Source organism: Lolium rigidum, chromosome 2 (assembly GCF_022539505.1).
Source record: "Lolium rigidum isolate FL_2022 chromosome 2, APGP_CSIRO_Lrig_0.1, whole genome shotgun sequence".
Lineage (NCBI taxonomy): Eukaryota > Viridiplantae > Streptophyta > Magnoliopsida > Poales > Poaceae > Lolium > Lolium rigidum.
Genome location: NC_061509.1, coordinates 42348114 through 42365779, shown reverse-complemented (window position 1 = coordinate 42365779; position 17666 = coordinate 42348114).

Here is a 17666-nt window from a genome sequence, read left to right as displayed (position 1 = left end):
CTCGTTTCTTATCTACCTTTTCCTTTGATGTTTCCTTGAGAGTTGAGACCGTAAGAACCTTCCATTGATCCATGTAGCAGTGCTTGAATAGCGATTTCTTTGAACGGGGTTATTCCTATGATTCAGGGTTTCATATATTTGGTCATTTTTTGGGGTAGACCCAAGGCTCACGTGATGGTTCTAAAATATTGTAGAGTTAGCTATGTGCACTCTTCACAGAGAATCCTGCTGTTGTGCACCGTTAGATTTAGCACTCCAAGGGTCATGATTGAAGCTCTATACTCGGCTTTAAAACTGGACCAACGGGTAGATTGTCTGTACTCCTATATTGTATACAAATATCTAATCATATACACCGTTGGATCACTTAAGACAAAGGAAATTAACTACAGCACAGGACTTAAACTTAAGATGATATATTTGTCAAAATTTGAATGTATCTATATGCTTTCACTGTCTAGATACATCTGAATTTGGACAAATCTCAGACACTTTCGGTGGGACAGAGGTAGTATATAACTGTGTATGCCAAAACTAGTGTCTAGTTTTGGCGAAGTTAAGACTAGTTTCGTGGGATGCATGCAGTATAACTGATATATTGGACACTCGATTTGAACACATGAATGACCAATGTCCTTAGCTTACATAGTCGTATTTATACTGTGAGCATGAACGATGAACAAGTCTTCGCTGTTTGAATATGGTTGCCGATAACACCCTATTCGTCTCCATTTCTAATATTGCGTAAAACCCGATGTCCATGTTCGTAATCCCGCCACCGGTGGTGGATGATCGACGTACGCGTGGTTCCTCGCTCCAACCGCCGATGGCAAGCGATTGATGATCATCCTTACAGTAAACAACATTGGGATTGCCAATGTTGAAGTACCTCCTGACATTCCCTATGCTGCTAATGGGCTTCAGCTACGGCAGTATCCTCCTGTTGCCACCTACGTCTTTGAGCAGGATCCCATATCTCTGTTCGTTGCAGCACGTGCGGGGACTTTCATTGGAGGCAGGTTAACAGCCTCGGCGACCACTCTCGTTCCTCGGACTCAATTACCCGATCATTGCCAACCTGAAGAAGCGTGAATCCAAAGCTCCTGATGGCACATTGGTTCCATTCATGAGGAAAAACTGCGTCTACACAGCATACCGGAAGTATCTTCATAATCAATACCCTAAAATTTTGCGCCGCAACCTCCAGCCAGATGAAGGTGAGACTGTGGGAGTTATCAGCCTTCCCGAGTTAGTTGGGGTAGTGTCCGACAAGCGGCTATGTGGTTTAAGCCTGCTTTAAACATTGCCCGTTCGGTGTTACCTTTAAAAAAACACTGACACACTTTTTTATTATGCTTGAAGTGTTGAGAAGTAGTACACTGTTTTTGGTATCTACTAGTTTGAATCAGTTTATTTGAACACTGCCCTGCTTTTGTATTTCGTGTTGCCTTCATATTATAACCCATGCATGGTTGTTTTAGGATTGACTTTATTTCAGCACTATAATTACAATGTGTGTACGTCCTTTATAATATAGCCACCTCTTGTTGATCATAGTCGTGAGAGGACCATTCCTATTTTTTCGCCGCTAAAGGGTAAAGTACATCCCTGGGGGCATCGATTCTTGCTGCAGGCCACTAAACATGCATCAACTATGAGCAAAGAAGTTGATGTGCGACCTAGGTGACTGTGCGGACCCCACATGTTAACCAAAGAAACAAACATGTCAATACGGAACTAATGTACATACGACAACTCCTATATGATATGTGTACGATTGAGCATCTGGAGGTGTGCTGCCACCGCTTCCTCACACGTTGGGTTTGATCTTGTGTTGCGTACACGGATCGGACTGAAATTGTCGTGTGCATAGCAAGGTTCATGTCAATAAGGCTGAGTGCCCGAGTTTGGCATCTAAGTCTAGGCAACAAATACTTTTGGGTTCCAACGGCCATCTACATGGTATTTGCTATAGGCCTACTTGCTCGAGCTCGTCGAAGCCCAATAACTAGAAATGGGCTTTTCTGCTCATGCAATTTCGGTCCTTTTCTAATGAACCATAGATCCTATGATGGCAAAAAACAAAAACACGGAGATTCTGCATAAAAGTTGTTTTTATTTATTTAGAATTATCCGGTTGCAATTTTTGAAACTCGCTCATGGCCAATATGAAAATCCTTGATCGCTCCATACCCACACGGATCACGGTATTTTTAAAAAATTCATAAAGTGGATTTGAAATTTAAAACATATCCTAATAATTCCATGATTTATTCTATTAACTTGCAAGATCTTGGAGCGAAAGAGCTTGTATTAGACTGCAAAAATAATACAGAAAAACCTGTCATTAACAAGAAATGAAGGTTTATCGTCCAAAGAGGATGCCATGTGGGACCCATGAGCCAGCAGCGTCCTCAACATTTCAAAGGCGGTAGGAGATCCAAAAAAAGGCAAGTATCTCGAAAATAGGGGTCAAAAATAAATCATAGAAAGGAATCTTTTATAGTTCAGAGTGGCTGACATGTGGGACAGATCTGCCAGCAGCATCCTCATCATTTCAAAGTCGGCGAGAGGATCAAAAGAAAAAAAGGCAAATAGCCAGAAATTAGGGGTCGAATCCAACAAAGGAAACTTTTATTATTCATAGAAGAAGACATGTGGGACCGACCTGCCAGCATCGTCCTCATCGTTTTTAAAGGCCCCGTGGGATCAAAAGAAAAAGGCAAATAGCCAGAAATTAGGGGTAAAAAATAAATCCAACAAAGGAAAGGTTTATTGTTCATAGAGCCTGACCTGTGGGACCCATGAGCCAGCAGCCTACTCAATTTCAAAGGCGGCATAGGATCGAAAGAAAAAGGCAAGTGACCAAAAATCAGGGGGGGAAAAATCCAAGAAAAAAACTTTATTGTACATAGAAGATGACATGCGGGTCCCATGAGCCAGCACCTTACTCCACGTTTCAGAGGCGGCATGAGATCGAAAGAAAAAGGAAAGTGACCAAATATCAGGAGCAAAAAATAATCCAAGAAAAGAAACTTTTAATGTACATAGAGGATGACATATGGGTCCCATGTTGTAGCAGCGGTCTGAACGTTTCAAAGACGGCATGAGATCGAAAGAAAAAGGCAAGTGCCAAATATCAGGAGCCAAAAATAATCCAAGAAAAGAAACTTTCATTGTACATAGAGGATGACATATGGGTCCCATGTTGTAGCAACGGTCTGAACGTTTCAAAGACGGCATGAGAACGAAAGAAAAATGCAAGTGACCAAATATCAGGAGCCAAAAATAATCCAAGAAAAGAAAATTTATTGTACATAGTTAATGACATGCGGGTCCCATGAGCCGGCAGCTTACTCAACGTTTGAGAGGCGGCATGAGATTGAAAGAAAAAGGCAAGTCACCAAATATCAGGAGCCAAAAATAATCCAAAAAAAGAAACTTTTATTGTACATAGAGTATGACATGCGGGTCCCATTAGGAAGCAGCATCCTCAACGTTTCCAAGGCGGCATGGGATCAAAAGAAAAAAGAAATAGCCAAAAAGCAGAGGGTGAAAAAATCGAAGAAAAGAAACTTTTATTGTTCATAGTGGATGACATGTGGGACCCATGAGGCAGCAGCATCCTCAACGTTTCCAAGGCAGCAGGGGATCGAAAGAAAAAAGGAAATAGCCAAAAATCAGAGGGTGAAAATAATCCAAGAAAAGAAAATTTTATTTTACAGTGAGGATGACATGTGGGTCCTATTTTGCAGCAGCGGTCTCAACGTTTCAAATACGGCTTGAGAGTTGAGATCAAAAGAAAAAGAAAGTAGCCACGAAAAGAAAGTTGATTGTACATAGAGGATGACATGCGGGTCCCATTTTGCAGCGGCTTACTCGACTTTTCCAAGGCGGCAGGGGATCAAAAGAAAAAGGAAATAGCAAAAAATCAGAGGGTGAAAAAAACCCAAGAAAATGAACTTTTATAGTACATAGAGGATGACATGCGGGTCCCATGAGCCTGCAGGTTCCTCAACGTTTCAAACATGGCATGAGATCGAAAGAAAAATACAAGTGACCAAATATCAGGGGCCAAAAATAATAATCCAAGAAAAGTAATTTTTATTGTACATAGAGGATGACATGCGGGTCCCATTTTGCAGCAACGGTCTGAACGTTTCAAAGACGGCATGAGATCAAAAGAAAAATGCAAGTGACCAAATATCAGGAGCCAAAAATAATCCAAGAAAAAAAATTATTGTACATAGAGGATGGCATGCGGGTCCTATTTTGCAGCAGCGTTCTCAACGTTTCCAAAAAAAAGGAAGTAGCCAGAAATCATGGGCTCAAAAAATCCAAGAAAAGAAAGATTTCAATTGGGCCGTATCCGGCCGTTCGGGCTTTCGAACTATCCTCGCTGGACGCTTTTGGACTCGTACAATTTGAGCCCACTCCAAAACAGGAAAGTCCTATGCTTCGCGAAAACAAAAAACAAGGAGATTCAACATATAAGTTTGTTTATTTAAAATTAAAGATTTATTTTTTTCCGTTTGCAATAGCTCAGAGCGAAATACATTGTTTATTGTCCGCAAAATAATCAAGATATCACATGTTTCTTGTACGGGGAGGCTGACATCGGGTACCCATGAGCCAGCAGCGTCGTCAACGTTTTTAAAGACGGCAGAGGATCGAAAAAAAAATCAGTTGGTAAAAAATCCAAAAAAAGAAACATTTATCGTTCTGAGCGGATGACATGCGGGACCCATGAGGCAGCAGCATTCTCAACGTTTCCAAGGCGACACAGGATTTTAAAAAAGGCGAAATAGCCAGAAATTAGAGGTCAAAATAACTCCAAGAAAGGAAATGTTTATTGTTCATAGAGGTTGACATGTGGGACCCATGAGCCAGCAGAATCCTCAACGTTTCACAAGCGGCAGGGGATCAAAAGAAAAAGGAAGTAGCCAAAAATTAGGGGTAAAAAATAATTCCAAGAAAGGAAACTTTTATTGTTCGTAGATGATGACATGCGGGACCCATGAGCCTGCTGCTTACTCAACGTTTCAAAGGCGGCATGAGATCGAAAGCAAAAGGCAAGTGACAAAATATCAGGAGCCAAAGATAATCCAAGAAAAGAAACTTTATTGTGCATAGAGGATGACATGCGGGTCCCATTTAGCAACCAGCGGTGTCAACGTTTCAAATGCGGCTTGAGATCAAAAGAAAAAAAGTTGATTGTACATAGAGGATGACATGCGGGTCCCATGAGTCAGCAGCTTACTCAACGTTTCCAAGGCGGCAGGGGATCAAAAGAAAAAAGAAATAGCCAAAAATCAGAGGGTGAAAAAAATCCAAGAAAAGAAATTTTATAGTACATAGAGGATGACATGCGGGACCCATTTTGCAGCAGCTGTCCCAACGTTTCAAATGCGGCTTGAGATCAAAAGAAAAAGAAAGTAGCCATAAATTAGGGGGTAAAAAAACTCCAAGAAAGGAAAGCTTTATCGTTCATACAGGTGACATGTGGGACCTATGAGGCGACAGAGTCCTCAACTTTCAAAGGCGGCGGGGATCAAAAGAAATAGGAAATAGCCAAAAATCGGAGGGTGAAAAAAACCCAAGAAAATGAACTTTTTTAGTGCATAGAGGATGACATGCGGGTCCCATGAGCCAGCAGGTTCCTCAACGTTTCAAACGTGGCATGAGATCGAAAGAAATAGGCAAGTGACCAAATATCAGGATCCAAAAATAATTCAAGAAAAGAAATTTGATTGTACATAGAGAATGACATGCGGGTCCCATTTAAGGAGCAGCGGTATCACGGCTTGAGAGGCGGCAGGGGATCGAAAGAAAAAGGCAAGTGACCAAATATGAGGTGCCAAAAAAATCCAAGAAAAGAAAGTTTTATTGTACATAGAGGATGACATGCGGGTCCCATGAGCCTGCGGGTTCCTCAACGTTTCAAACGTGGCATGAGATCGCAAGAAAAAGGCAAGTGACCAAATATCAGAAGCCATGTGAGAATCTTTTAATGTTCATAGAGGATGACATGTGGGACCGACCTGCCAACAGCGTCCTCATCGTTTCAATGGGGGCAGGAGATCAAAAGAAAAAGGGAAATAGCCAGAAATTAGGGGTCAAAAATAACTCCAAAAAAGAAAAACTTTTATTGTTCGTAGAGGATGACATGCGGGTCCCATGAGTCAGCAGCTTACCCAACGTTTCCAAGGCAGCAGGGGATCAAAAGAAAAAGGAAATAGCCAAAAATCAGAGGGTGAAAAAAATAAGAAAAATAAACTTTAATAGCACATAGAGGATGACATGCGGGTCCCATGAGCCAGCAGGTTCCTCAACGTTTCAAACGTGGCATGAGATCGAAACAAAAAGGCAAGTGACCAAATATCAGGATCCAAAAATAATTCAAGAAAAGAAACTTGATTGTACATAGAGGATGACATGCGGGTCCCATGAGTCAGCAGCTTACTCAACGTTTCCAAGGCGGCAGGGGATCAAAAGAAAAAGGAAATAGCCAAAAATCAGAGGGTGAAAAAAAATCCAAGAAAATAAACTTTTATAGCACATAGAGGATGACATGCGGGTCCCATGAGCCGGCAGGTTCCTCAACGTTTCAAACGTGGCATGAGATCGAAAGAAAAAGGCAAGTGACCAAATAAAATAATTCAAGAAAAGAAACTTGATTGTACATAGAGGATGACATGCGGGACCCATTTAGCAGCCGCGGTCTCACCGTTTGAGAGGCTGCACGGGATCGAAAGAAAAAGGCAAGTGACCAAATATCCGGAGCCAAAAATAATCCAAGAAAAGAAAGTTTTATAGTACATAGAGGATGACATGCGGGTCCCATTTTGCAGCAGCGGTCTCAACGTTTCCAAGGCGGCACGAGACCAAAAGAAAAATGAAGTAGCCGAAATCGGGGGTGAAAAAAAATCCAAGAAGAAAGATTTCAATTGGGCTGCATCCGGACATCCGGGCCTTCGAACTATCCCGCTTGGCCTTTTGACTCGTACAATTTCAGCCCACTCCAAAACAGGAAAGTTCCGAATTTTCTAAAAAAACAGGAAAGTCCTATGCTTCGCAAAGACAAAAAAACAAGGAGATTCAACATACAAGTTTTTTTATGTAAAAATAAAGATTTAATTATCCGTTTGATATAGCTCAGAGCGCAATACACTGTTTATTGTCTGCAAAATAATCAAGATATCATATGTTTGTTGTACGGGGAGGCTGACATCGGGGACCCATGAGCCAGCAGCGTCGTCAACGTTTTAAAGGCGGCAGGGGATGGAAAGAAAAAATAAACCAAAAATATGTTGGTACAAAATCCAAGAAAAGAAACATTTTCGTTCTAAGAGGATGACATGCGGGACCCATGAGGCAGCAGCATCCTCAGTGTTTATTGTTCATAGAGGCTGACATGTGGGACCCGTGAGCCAGCAGCGTCCTCAACGTTTTAAAGGCGGCAGGAGATCGAAAGAAAAAATTAGCCAAAAATCATTTGGTAAACAAAATCCAAGAAAAGAAACATTTACCGTTATGAGAGGATGACATGCGGGACCCATGAGGCAGCAGCATCCTCAACGATTCCAAGGCGGTAGGGGATCAAAGGAAAAAAAGGAAATATCCCGAAATTAAATAGGGGTTCAAAATAAATCCATCAAAGGAAACTTTTATTGTTCACAGAGGATGACATGTGGGACCGACCCGCCAGCTGCGTCGTCATCGTTTCAAAGGGGGCAGGAGATCAAAAGAAAAAGGCAAATAGCCAGAAATTAGGGGTCAAAAATAACTCCAAGAAAGGAAACTTTTATTGTTCGTAGAGGATGACATGCGGGACCCATGAGCCAGCAGCTTACTCAACGTTTCAAAGGCGGCATGAGATCGAAAGAAAAAGGCAAGTGGCAAAATATCGAGGGCCAAAGGTAATCCAAGAAAAGAAACTTTATTGTACATAGAGGATGACATGCGGGTCCCAATTAGCGAGCAGCAGTCTCAACGTTTCAAATGCGGCTTGAGATCAAAAGAAAAAGAAAGTTGATTGTACATAGAGGATGACATGCGGGTCCCATGAGTCGGCAGCTTACTCAACGTTTCCAAGGCGGCGGGGATCAAAAGAAAAAGGAAATAGCCAAAAATCATAGGGTGAAATAAAACCCAAGAAAATAAACTTTTATAGCACATAGAGGATGACATGCGAGTCCCATGAGCCAGCAGGTTCCTCAACGTTTCAAACGTGGCATGAGATCGAAAGAAAAAGGCAAGTGACCAAATATCAGGAGCCAAAAATAATTCAAGAAAAGAAACTTGAGTGTACATAGAGGATGACATGCGGGTCCCATTTAGCAGCAGCGGTATCACCGTTTGAGAGGCGGCAGGGGATCGAAAGAAAAAGGCAAGTGACCAAATATCGAGGGTGCCAAAAAAATCCAAGAAAAGAAAGTTTTATAGTACATAGAGGATGACATGCGGGTCCCATGAGCCTGCAGGTTCCTCAACGTTTCAAACGTGGCATGAGATCGAAAGAAAAAGGTAAGTGACCAAATATGAGGTGCCAAAAATAATTCAAGAAAAGAAAGTTTTATAGTACATAGAGGATGACATGCGGGTCCCAGTTAGCAGCAGCGGTATCACCGTTTGAGAGGCGGCAGGGGATCGAAAGAAAAAGGCAAGTGACCAAATATGAGGTGCCAAAAATAATTCCAAGAAAAGAAAGTTTTATAGTACATAGAGGATGACATGCGGGTCCCATTTAGCAGCAGCGGTATCACCGTTTGAGAGGCGGCAGGGGATCGAAAGAAAAAGGCAAGTGACCAAATATGAGGTGCCAAAAATAATTCAAGAAAAGAAAGTTTTATAGTGCATAGAGGATGACATGCGGGTCCCATTTAGCAGCGGCGGTATCACCGTTTGAGAGGCGGCAGGGGATCGAAAGAAAAAGGCAAGTGACCAAATTTGAGGTGCCAAAAAAACTCCAAGAAAAGAAAGTTGATTGCACATAGAGGATGACATGCGGGTCCCATTTAGCAGCAGCGGTCTCAACGTTTCCAAGGCGGCAAGGGATCAAAAGAAAAAGGAAGTAGCCGGAAATCGGGGGTCAAAAAAAATCCAAGAATAGAAAGAATTTTGGTTCATAGAGGATGACATGCGGGACCCATGATCCCGCATCGTAAACGGCTCGATCGGAGAACGTTGAACGAGATGGCGCGATCGAGAAAAAAACAATGCCGGAGAGGCTGCCATCCGGGCCCTACATCCCTCGGCGGTGCGGATTTGCGTTGACTCGGCCGGCGAACCCGAGAATTCGCGATGCACCACGTCCCGGGCCACCATACGCGACGTTTTGGCCGCTTTCGTCGGGCTAGGTGGCCTCAAAAACGAGAAAAAAAAGTTTTGACATGCACCACGGAGGGACCCAAAATCGTCGGCCATGGTACACCAGCAACCACGGCGCGACTTCAACTTCGTCGGCCATGGCAACTTTTCTTGTAGTGCTTGTCTTGAAAGTACTATTCATGAAAAGTCTTTGTTATATGGTTCAGTTGTTTACTCATTGTCTTTACCATTGCTTTGAATCGCTGCATTCATCTCATATGCTTTACAATAGTATGATCAAGATTATGATAGCATGTCACTTCAGAAATTATCCTTGTTATCGTTTACCTACTCGAGGGCGAGTAGGAACTAAGCTTGGGGATGCTTGATACGTCTCAAACGTATCTATAATTTCTTATGTTCCATGCTACTTTTATGATGATACTCACATGTTGTATACACATTATATGTCATATTTATGCATTTTCCGGAACTAACCTATTGACGAGATGCCGAAGTGCCAGTTCATGTTTTCTGTTGTTTTTGGTTTCAGAAATCTTACAAAGGAAATATTCTCGGAATTGGACGAAATCAAGGCCCACGATCTTATAATTCCACGAAGCTTCAAGAACACCGAAGAGGGACCAGAGGGGAGGCCCAGGGCCACCACACATGGTGGCGGCGCGGCCAAGAGGGGGGCCGCGCCCCCCTATTGTGTGGCGGCTCCGTAGCCCCTCCGACTCCGCCTCTTCGCCTATATAAAGCTCCCTGACCTAAATCTTCGAGACGGGAAAAGCCACGGTACGAGAAACCTTCTAGAGCCGCCGCCATCGCGAAGCCAAGATCTGGGGGACAGGAGTCTCTGTTCCGGCACGCCGCCGGGACGGGGAAGTGCCCCCGGAAGGCATCTCCATCAACATCACCACCATCTTCATCAACGCAGCTATCTCCCATGAGGAGGGAGTAGTTCTCCATCGAGGCTAAGGGCTGTACCGGTAGCTATGTGGTTAATCTCTCTCCTATGTACTTCAATACAATGATCTCATGAGCTGCCTTACATGATTGAGATTCATATGAGTTTTGTATCACTATTCATCTATGTGTTACTCTAGTGATGTTATTAAAGTACTCTATTCCTCCTCCATGGTGTAATGGTGACAAGTGTGTGCATCATGTAGTACTTGGCGTAGGTTATGATTGTAATCTCTTGTAGATTATGAAGTTAATTATTGCTATGATAGTATTGATGTGATCTATTCCTCCTTCATAGTGTGATGGTGACAGTGTGCATGCTATGTTAGTACTTGGTGTAATTGCAATGATCTATCGTGCACTCTAAGGTTATTTAAGTATGAACATCGAATATTGTGGAGCTTGTTAACTCCGGCATTGAGGTGCTCTTGTAGCCCTACGCAATTAGTGGTGTTCATCATCCAACAAGAGAGTGTAGAGTGGTTTTATTATGTGATCAATGTTGAGAGTGTCCACTAGTGAAAGTATGATCCCTAGGCCTTGTTTCTAAGCATCGAAACTCCGTTTATTTACTGTTCTGTTGCATGTTTACTCGCTGCCATATTTTATTCAGATTGCTATTACCACTCATATACATCCATATTACTTGTATTTCACTATCTCTTCGCCGAACTAGTGCACCTATACATCTGACAAATTTATTAGGTGTGTTGGGGACACAAGAGACTTCTTGTATCGTGATTGCAGGGTTGCTTGAGAGGGATATCTTTGACCTCTTCCTCCATGAGTTCGATAAACCTTGGGTGATCCACTTAAGGGAAACTTGTTGCTGTTCTACAAACCTCTGCTCTTGGAGGCCCAACACTGTCTACAAGAATAGAAGCACCCGTAGACATCAGCTAGGCTCATAAAGTTTAACCTCAGTATTTGCATGTGCAAATCTGGCTTGCACCCGTTGTATGCACACGTAGAATCTATCACACCCGATCATCACGTGATGCTTCAAAACGACGAGTCTTAGCAACGGTGCATACTAAGGACGATCACTTCATGGATATGCGAATATCGTTAGTGCCCCAATAGTTGGAGGATTGAGACGCCTGGCGTCTTCAACCTTCGTGCATTCCCATAAAACTTATGAGTTTATGTAGTCTCACCAAATTATATTCTATCACCTTGCAATAAGGTCTTAGATATCACATATATCTCATACCTTGCTTATTTCCGAAAACAAAATTTTCAGCTCCTTACTTTTCAAACAGATTTGAACTTCAAGTTTCACGGAGACAAGATGACTTTAGGTACTAATTGAAACCATAGCTCTTTGAATCAATAATGTGAGGTTTACTAAAAGTTTGCAATAGGACTTAATCATTTCTTGATTCTTTAACAATATGGTATCAGTCCGTAAAGTTTCTTGTCAGACTTAACAGTATTTCTATCTCAATTACAAGACTAGCGCATGGTAGAAAACGGATGCCAATACTACAAAATTAATTCAAAATACTACTCACACTATGTTCATGATAATTAGTTCATGTTTTAATCTAATTACTAATGAACTCCCACTTAATACAACATCCCTCATAGTTGTTAAGTGGTACACGATCCAAATCCACTACACCAAAACCGATCATCACGTGAGATGATGTAGCTTCAATGGTGAACATCAACATGTTGATCATATCATCCATATGATTCGTTTTCAACCTTTCGGTTTCTCGTGTTCCGAGGCCATGTCCGTACATGCTAGGCTCGCCAAGCAAACCCAAGTATTCCGCGTGTGCAAACATGGCTTACACCCGTTGTATGTGAACGTAGAATCTATCACATCCGATCATCACGAGATGCTTCAAAACGATGAACTGTAGCAACGGTGCATACGAGGGGAGAACACTTTATTATCTTGATATTAATGTGAGGGATCATCTTATAATGCTACCGTCGCGATCTAAGCAATATAAGATGCATAAAGGATTAACATCACATGCAATTCATATGTGATATGATATGGCACTTTAGTCTTTGCGCCTTTGATCTTCATCTCCAAAGCACGGACATGATCTCCATCATCAACGGGCATGATCTCCATCATCGTCGGCGTAGCGTCAAGGTCCATGGCGCCGTCTTCATGGTTGTTCACCGCATGTAGCAACTATTACAACTACTTTGAAATAATACTATTACATGAAATATAAAGACAACCATAAGGCTCCTGCCGGTTGCCACAATACAATAATGATCATCTCATACATATTCATCATCACATCATGGCCATATCACATCACCAAACCCAGCAAAAACAAGTTAGACGCCTCTAATTGGTTTGCATATTTTACGTGGTTTACGGTTTTCGAGTAAGATCCAATCTACCTACGAACATGAACCACAACGGTGATACTAGTGTTGTCAATAGAAAGAGTAAATTGAATCTTCACTATGGTGGGAGAGACAGACACCCGCAAAGCCACTTATGCAATACAAGTTGCATGTCGAGCGTGGAGCAAATCTCATGAACGCGGTCATGTAAAGTTAGCCCGAGCCGCTTCATCCCACCATGCCGCAAGATGCAATGTACACGAACTAAAGACAACAAAGCATCAACACCCACAAAACCATTGTGTTCTACTCGTGCAACCAATCTATGCATAGACACGACTCTGATACCACTGATGGGATTCGTAGCATAGAAAACAAAAATTTCCTACCACAAGAACGAAAACCAAGCCAAGATGCAATCTAGTAGACGGTAGCAACGAGGGGATCACGAGACTAACCCTTGAAGATTTCCAAAGCCTATGAGATTAGATCTCGTTGTTGCAGAAGATGATCACTTGCCGCTTTCAAAAGAGCGTAGAAGATCTTGACGGTGCCACAATCGGGCAGCACCTCCGTACTCGATCACACGTTCGGTGTTGATGAAGACGACGTCCTTCTCCCCGTTCTAGCGGGCAGCGGAAGTAGTAGATCCTCCTCGGAATCCCGGCAGCATGACGGCTTGGTGGCGGTGGTGGTGGAGAACTCCGGCAGGGCTTCGCCTATGCGCCGCGGGAGAGATATGTGGAGGAGGGGCGGCTAGGGATTGGTGAGAGGGGGGCTTGGGCGCCGGCCTCAAGGGGTGCGGCCAAGGTGGAGGCTTGAGTGGCCGGCCCCCTCCCCTTGCTCCTCTTTTTATAGGTGGAAACCCCCAAGAGTTGTAGTCCAAGTCTTCGAATAAGACCCCAACACAAAACTTGCCATAAGGATGAAACCTACTCAAGATGGGACTCCTACTCAAGGTGGGACTCCCACCTTTCCTTGGGAGGGGGTGGCCGGCCACCATGGTGGAGTCCACCTGGGACTCCTCTCCCTTACGGTTGGCCGGCCATGCTAGGTGGGGTCCACCTGGGACTCCACCTTCCATGGTGATTTCTTCCGGACTTTTCTAGAACCTTCTAGAACCTTCCATAAATGCACCGGATCATTTTCAAACTTGGAAAATGACTTCCTATACATGAATATTATTCTCCGGACCATTCCGGAACTCCTCGTGATGTCCTGGATCCCATCCGAGACTCCGAACAAAACTTCGAACTCCATTCCATATTCCATATCTACTTAAACGACATCAAACCTTAAGTGTGTCACCCTACGGTTCGCAAACTATGCAGACATGGTTGAGACCTCTCTCCGACCAATAACCAATAGCGGGATCTGGAGATCCATAATGGCTCTCACATATTCAACGATGACTTAGTGATCGAATGAACCATTTACATACGATACCGATTCCCTTTGTCACGCGATATTTTACTTGTCCGAGGTTTGATCATCGGTATCTATATACCTCGTTCAACTTCATCTCTGACAAGTACTCTTTACTCGTACCGTGGTATATGTGGTCTCTTATGAACCATTCATATGCTTGCAAGCTAATTAGACGACATTCCACCAAGAGGGCCCACAGTATATCTATCCGTCATCGGGATGGACAATATCCCACTCTTGATCCATATGCCTCAACTCATACTTTCCGAATAGTTAATCCCACCTTTATAACCACCCATTTACGCAGTGGCGTTTGATGTAATCAAAGTACCCTACCGGCATAAGTGATTTACATGATCTCATGGTCGAAGGACTAGGTAACTATGTATCGAAAGCTTATAGCAAATGAACTTAATGCCGTGATCTTATGCTACGCTTAATTGGGTGTGTCCATTACATCATTCATCAATGACATAACCTTGTTATTAATAACATCCAATGTTCATGATCACGAAACTGTGATCATCTATTAATCAACAAGCTAGTTATTCAAGAGACTTAGTAGGGACTCCTTGTTGTTTACATAACACACATGTATCAATGTTTCGGTTAATACAATTATAGCATGGTATGCAAACATTTATCATAAACACAAAGATATATAATAACCACTTTATTATTGCATCTTGGGCATATCTCCAACAGACGGAAAAGCCGTCAGCGCAACCTTTTTTTGCTCCATGCACCCCCTAGGAATTGTCTTTTCAGTATTCAAAAAATATTAGAAAAATATTAGAAATTTCAAAAAATAAAATCCTTTCAGATAACCATGGATTATGTTTTCTAGTTGTTAGAAAAATTAACAAACATAAATTACGATATATTATGTAAAATGCTGTCATATTTCGGTAAAATGGCTTTTCTGGTTGCATATGACCTCCGAAGAAAAAAAGTTATATGAAAATGTATCTACGAAATTTTTTCTATATCCGATTTGAACCGCCTACGAGCGTTTACCATTTTTTAGATTCCTTAAAATCATAAGGGAAATATGACTTTTTCACCTTTTAGATTTTGATAAAAATAAAAATAATAAATTTATTTATTTTATTGTTTCAATATTTATTATTATTTATTCATTTTTGTTTTGTCAAATAATTGCTTGGAATTAAAAAAAGATGTGTGACATCATTGCCCAAGGGATAATAGGTCAACAAAGTATAACTTCTCTACCGGAAAGTTTGACCACGAGTGAGTAATTTGACCTAAGATTAAGCATGCTTAGAGTTAACTTTGAAAAAAAATGATGCACCTGCCCGTAGGCATAGAACCTGAGCACCTGTGCCAACGTCAATGCGTGCCATTGGCACAGCCTGCTTGGGCAAACAGACTTTAGATGGCCTGCGGGCCCACCTGGTGGTTATGTCGATGACATTGCTTCTGTGCCAAGGGCCGATAGTGTCGACGACATTTAGGTCTTGCCGACAGCTTTTAGCCGTCGGCACCTGGCCTATTTCCTGTAGTGAGCGCGTGTATCGGATGTGTGCATTTTGTCGATGGACCGATCCATGGAAAACTCCACTTTTCACGTAAACAAAAAATGACTGTAGCCTAATAAGGTTTTAAAAATAGGTGACGTCAGCTGAATGAAAATTAGCTTAATTCTCAGTTGAGAGTTAGAGTGACCCTTAAAGATACGGATATATCTATGCACTAAAAGGTGTGTAGATACATTTGAATTTAAGCGAAGTATTAACATCCAAAAAATAGACAGATGTGGTACTTTTTTTATAGAGAATATGATCAGCAATCAGATTCATATCCCATAAGAAACGTGGAAGAAACAAACTTCACTGGTTGCCGGTATATATGAAGACATGAAGTTATGAACCCGTGTAGGACTAGGTATGCACGCACAATAAACACGGAATCAGCAGATCGAGACAGCACCGGTAGCTAGTCGATATTCCGCCGCCATGCGCAGCAGCGACGCTGGCCCGATCTCCTGCCAGATCTGCTCCGTGACATCTCCAGCCGCCTGCACCACGCCGTCGACTTCGTCCGCTTCCACGCAGTCTGCAGGCCGTGGCGTGACTCACATGATGCTATGGGGACGGGAACGACGACCCAGTCCTTTCTGCCATGGCTTTTCGCGCCCAACATGAAGAACCACGACGCCCTCAGATTAACATGCTTCAAGAACCACGACGCCCTCAGATTAACATGCGTCTTTTCCAAGACGAGCTACATCGCACCGCTATTACCCGCCAGCCTGTGTTGGGTGGCAAATGCCGACGGTACCGCCTTCCGGTACTTGGGCGCTCACCCCTACTCCAGCCTCCACGACCCTCTCACAGGAGTCACGACTCATGTGCCTCCCGTACCGGAAGGAAAGTACAGGTGGTTTAGCTTTAGACCTCAAGGTGTTCTCTACCGTGATGGCACCATCCTTCTCTATACCAAACACCGTACGATAGATGACGACCTATATGATGGTGAAACGACGGTGTTCTGGGCGGCCCTTTTGCGCCCTCGCGATACCGCGTGGACGGTTGTTGAGAGGATCCTTGAAGGCTTCCAGTACGGAAGGTTCTGCGTCACTTATCACGGTGGCAACATCCTAGTCTCCGTCGAGTCTAGTAAGTGGCATGTGATCATGATTAACGACCGGTGGAGGTGCTCATGAAGATTGATAGTATTAGAAGGGCCTTTCTTTGGGCGGCTTGTGAGAAAATCACCGGTGGAAAATGTAAAGTCAATTGGGAGGCGGTTTGCAAGCCTAAAATCTTTGGAGGGCTCGGAATTCTCAACCTTGGGAAGTTTGCGGCGGCTTTGCGCTTGCGTTGGCTTTGGAACGAGTGGAGCGATGACCCAAAACCTTGGGTCGGCCTAGGATCACCATGCAATAATAATGATCGAGAGTTATTTGCGGCGGCCACAAAAGTTACAATAGGAAATGGAGAAAAGGCTTTGTTTTGGGAGGCTCCTTGGTTAAATGGGACAAGGCCGAAGGATATTGCCCCTCTCATCTTTGAGCGGTCCAAAAAGAGAAAATCTTCGGTCAAGAAGGCTATGGCAAATGAGTTTTGGGTCCTTCCAAGGGGGTCTTTCCTTCGAGCATATTGCACAATTTACCCAACTTTGGGAGATGCTTCAAAACGTCCTTTTGGCGGATAACAACAACGACGTCATCTCTTGGAAGTTGTCAAATGACGGATGCTATTCGGCCAAATCGGCCTACAACATGCAATTTGAGGGGCACATCATTTCCACCATGCCCGACATGGTGTGGAGGCCATGGGCGCCTCCGAAATGTAAACTATTTGCTTGGTTGATTATCCAAAACCGGGTGTGGACGGCGGATAGACTACAAAAAAGGGGATGGCCAAGTTGCGTGCTTTGCAAGTTATGTAACCAAGTTCAAGAGTCCGCCGATCATCTTCTCTACAAATGCCGGTTCACCACTAGAATATGGATTGAGTTGAAGGAGTGGCTTGGCCTTCATGACGTGGACCCAAGGGCGTGGCACAATAGGAGGACGGTGAAGGAATGGTGGACAAAAAGTATCCTTCAAAGAGGTCAATCAAGAAAAGCGATGGCCTCCTTAGCTATGTTGGTTTCTTGGGAGATTTGGAAAG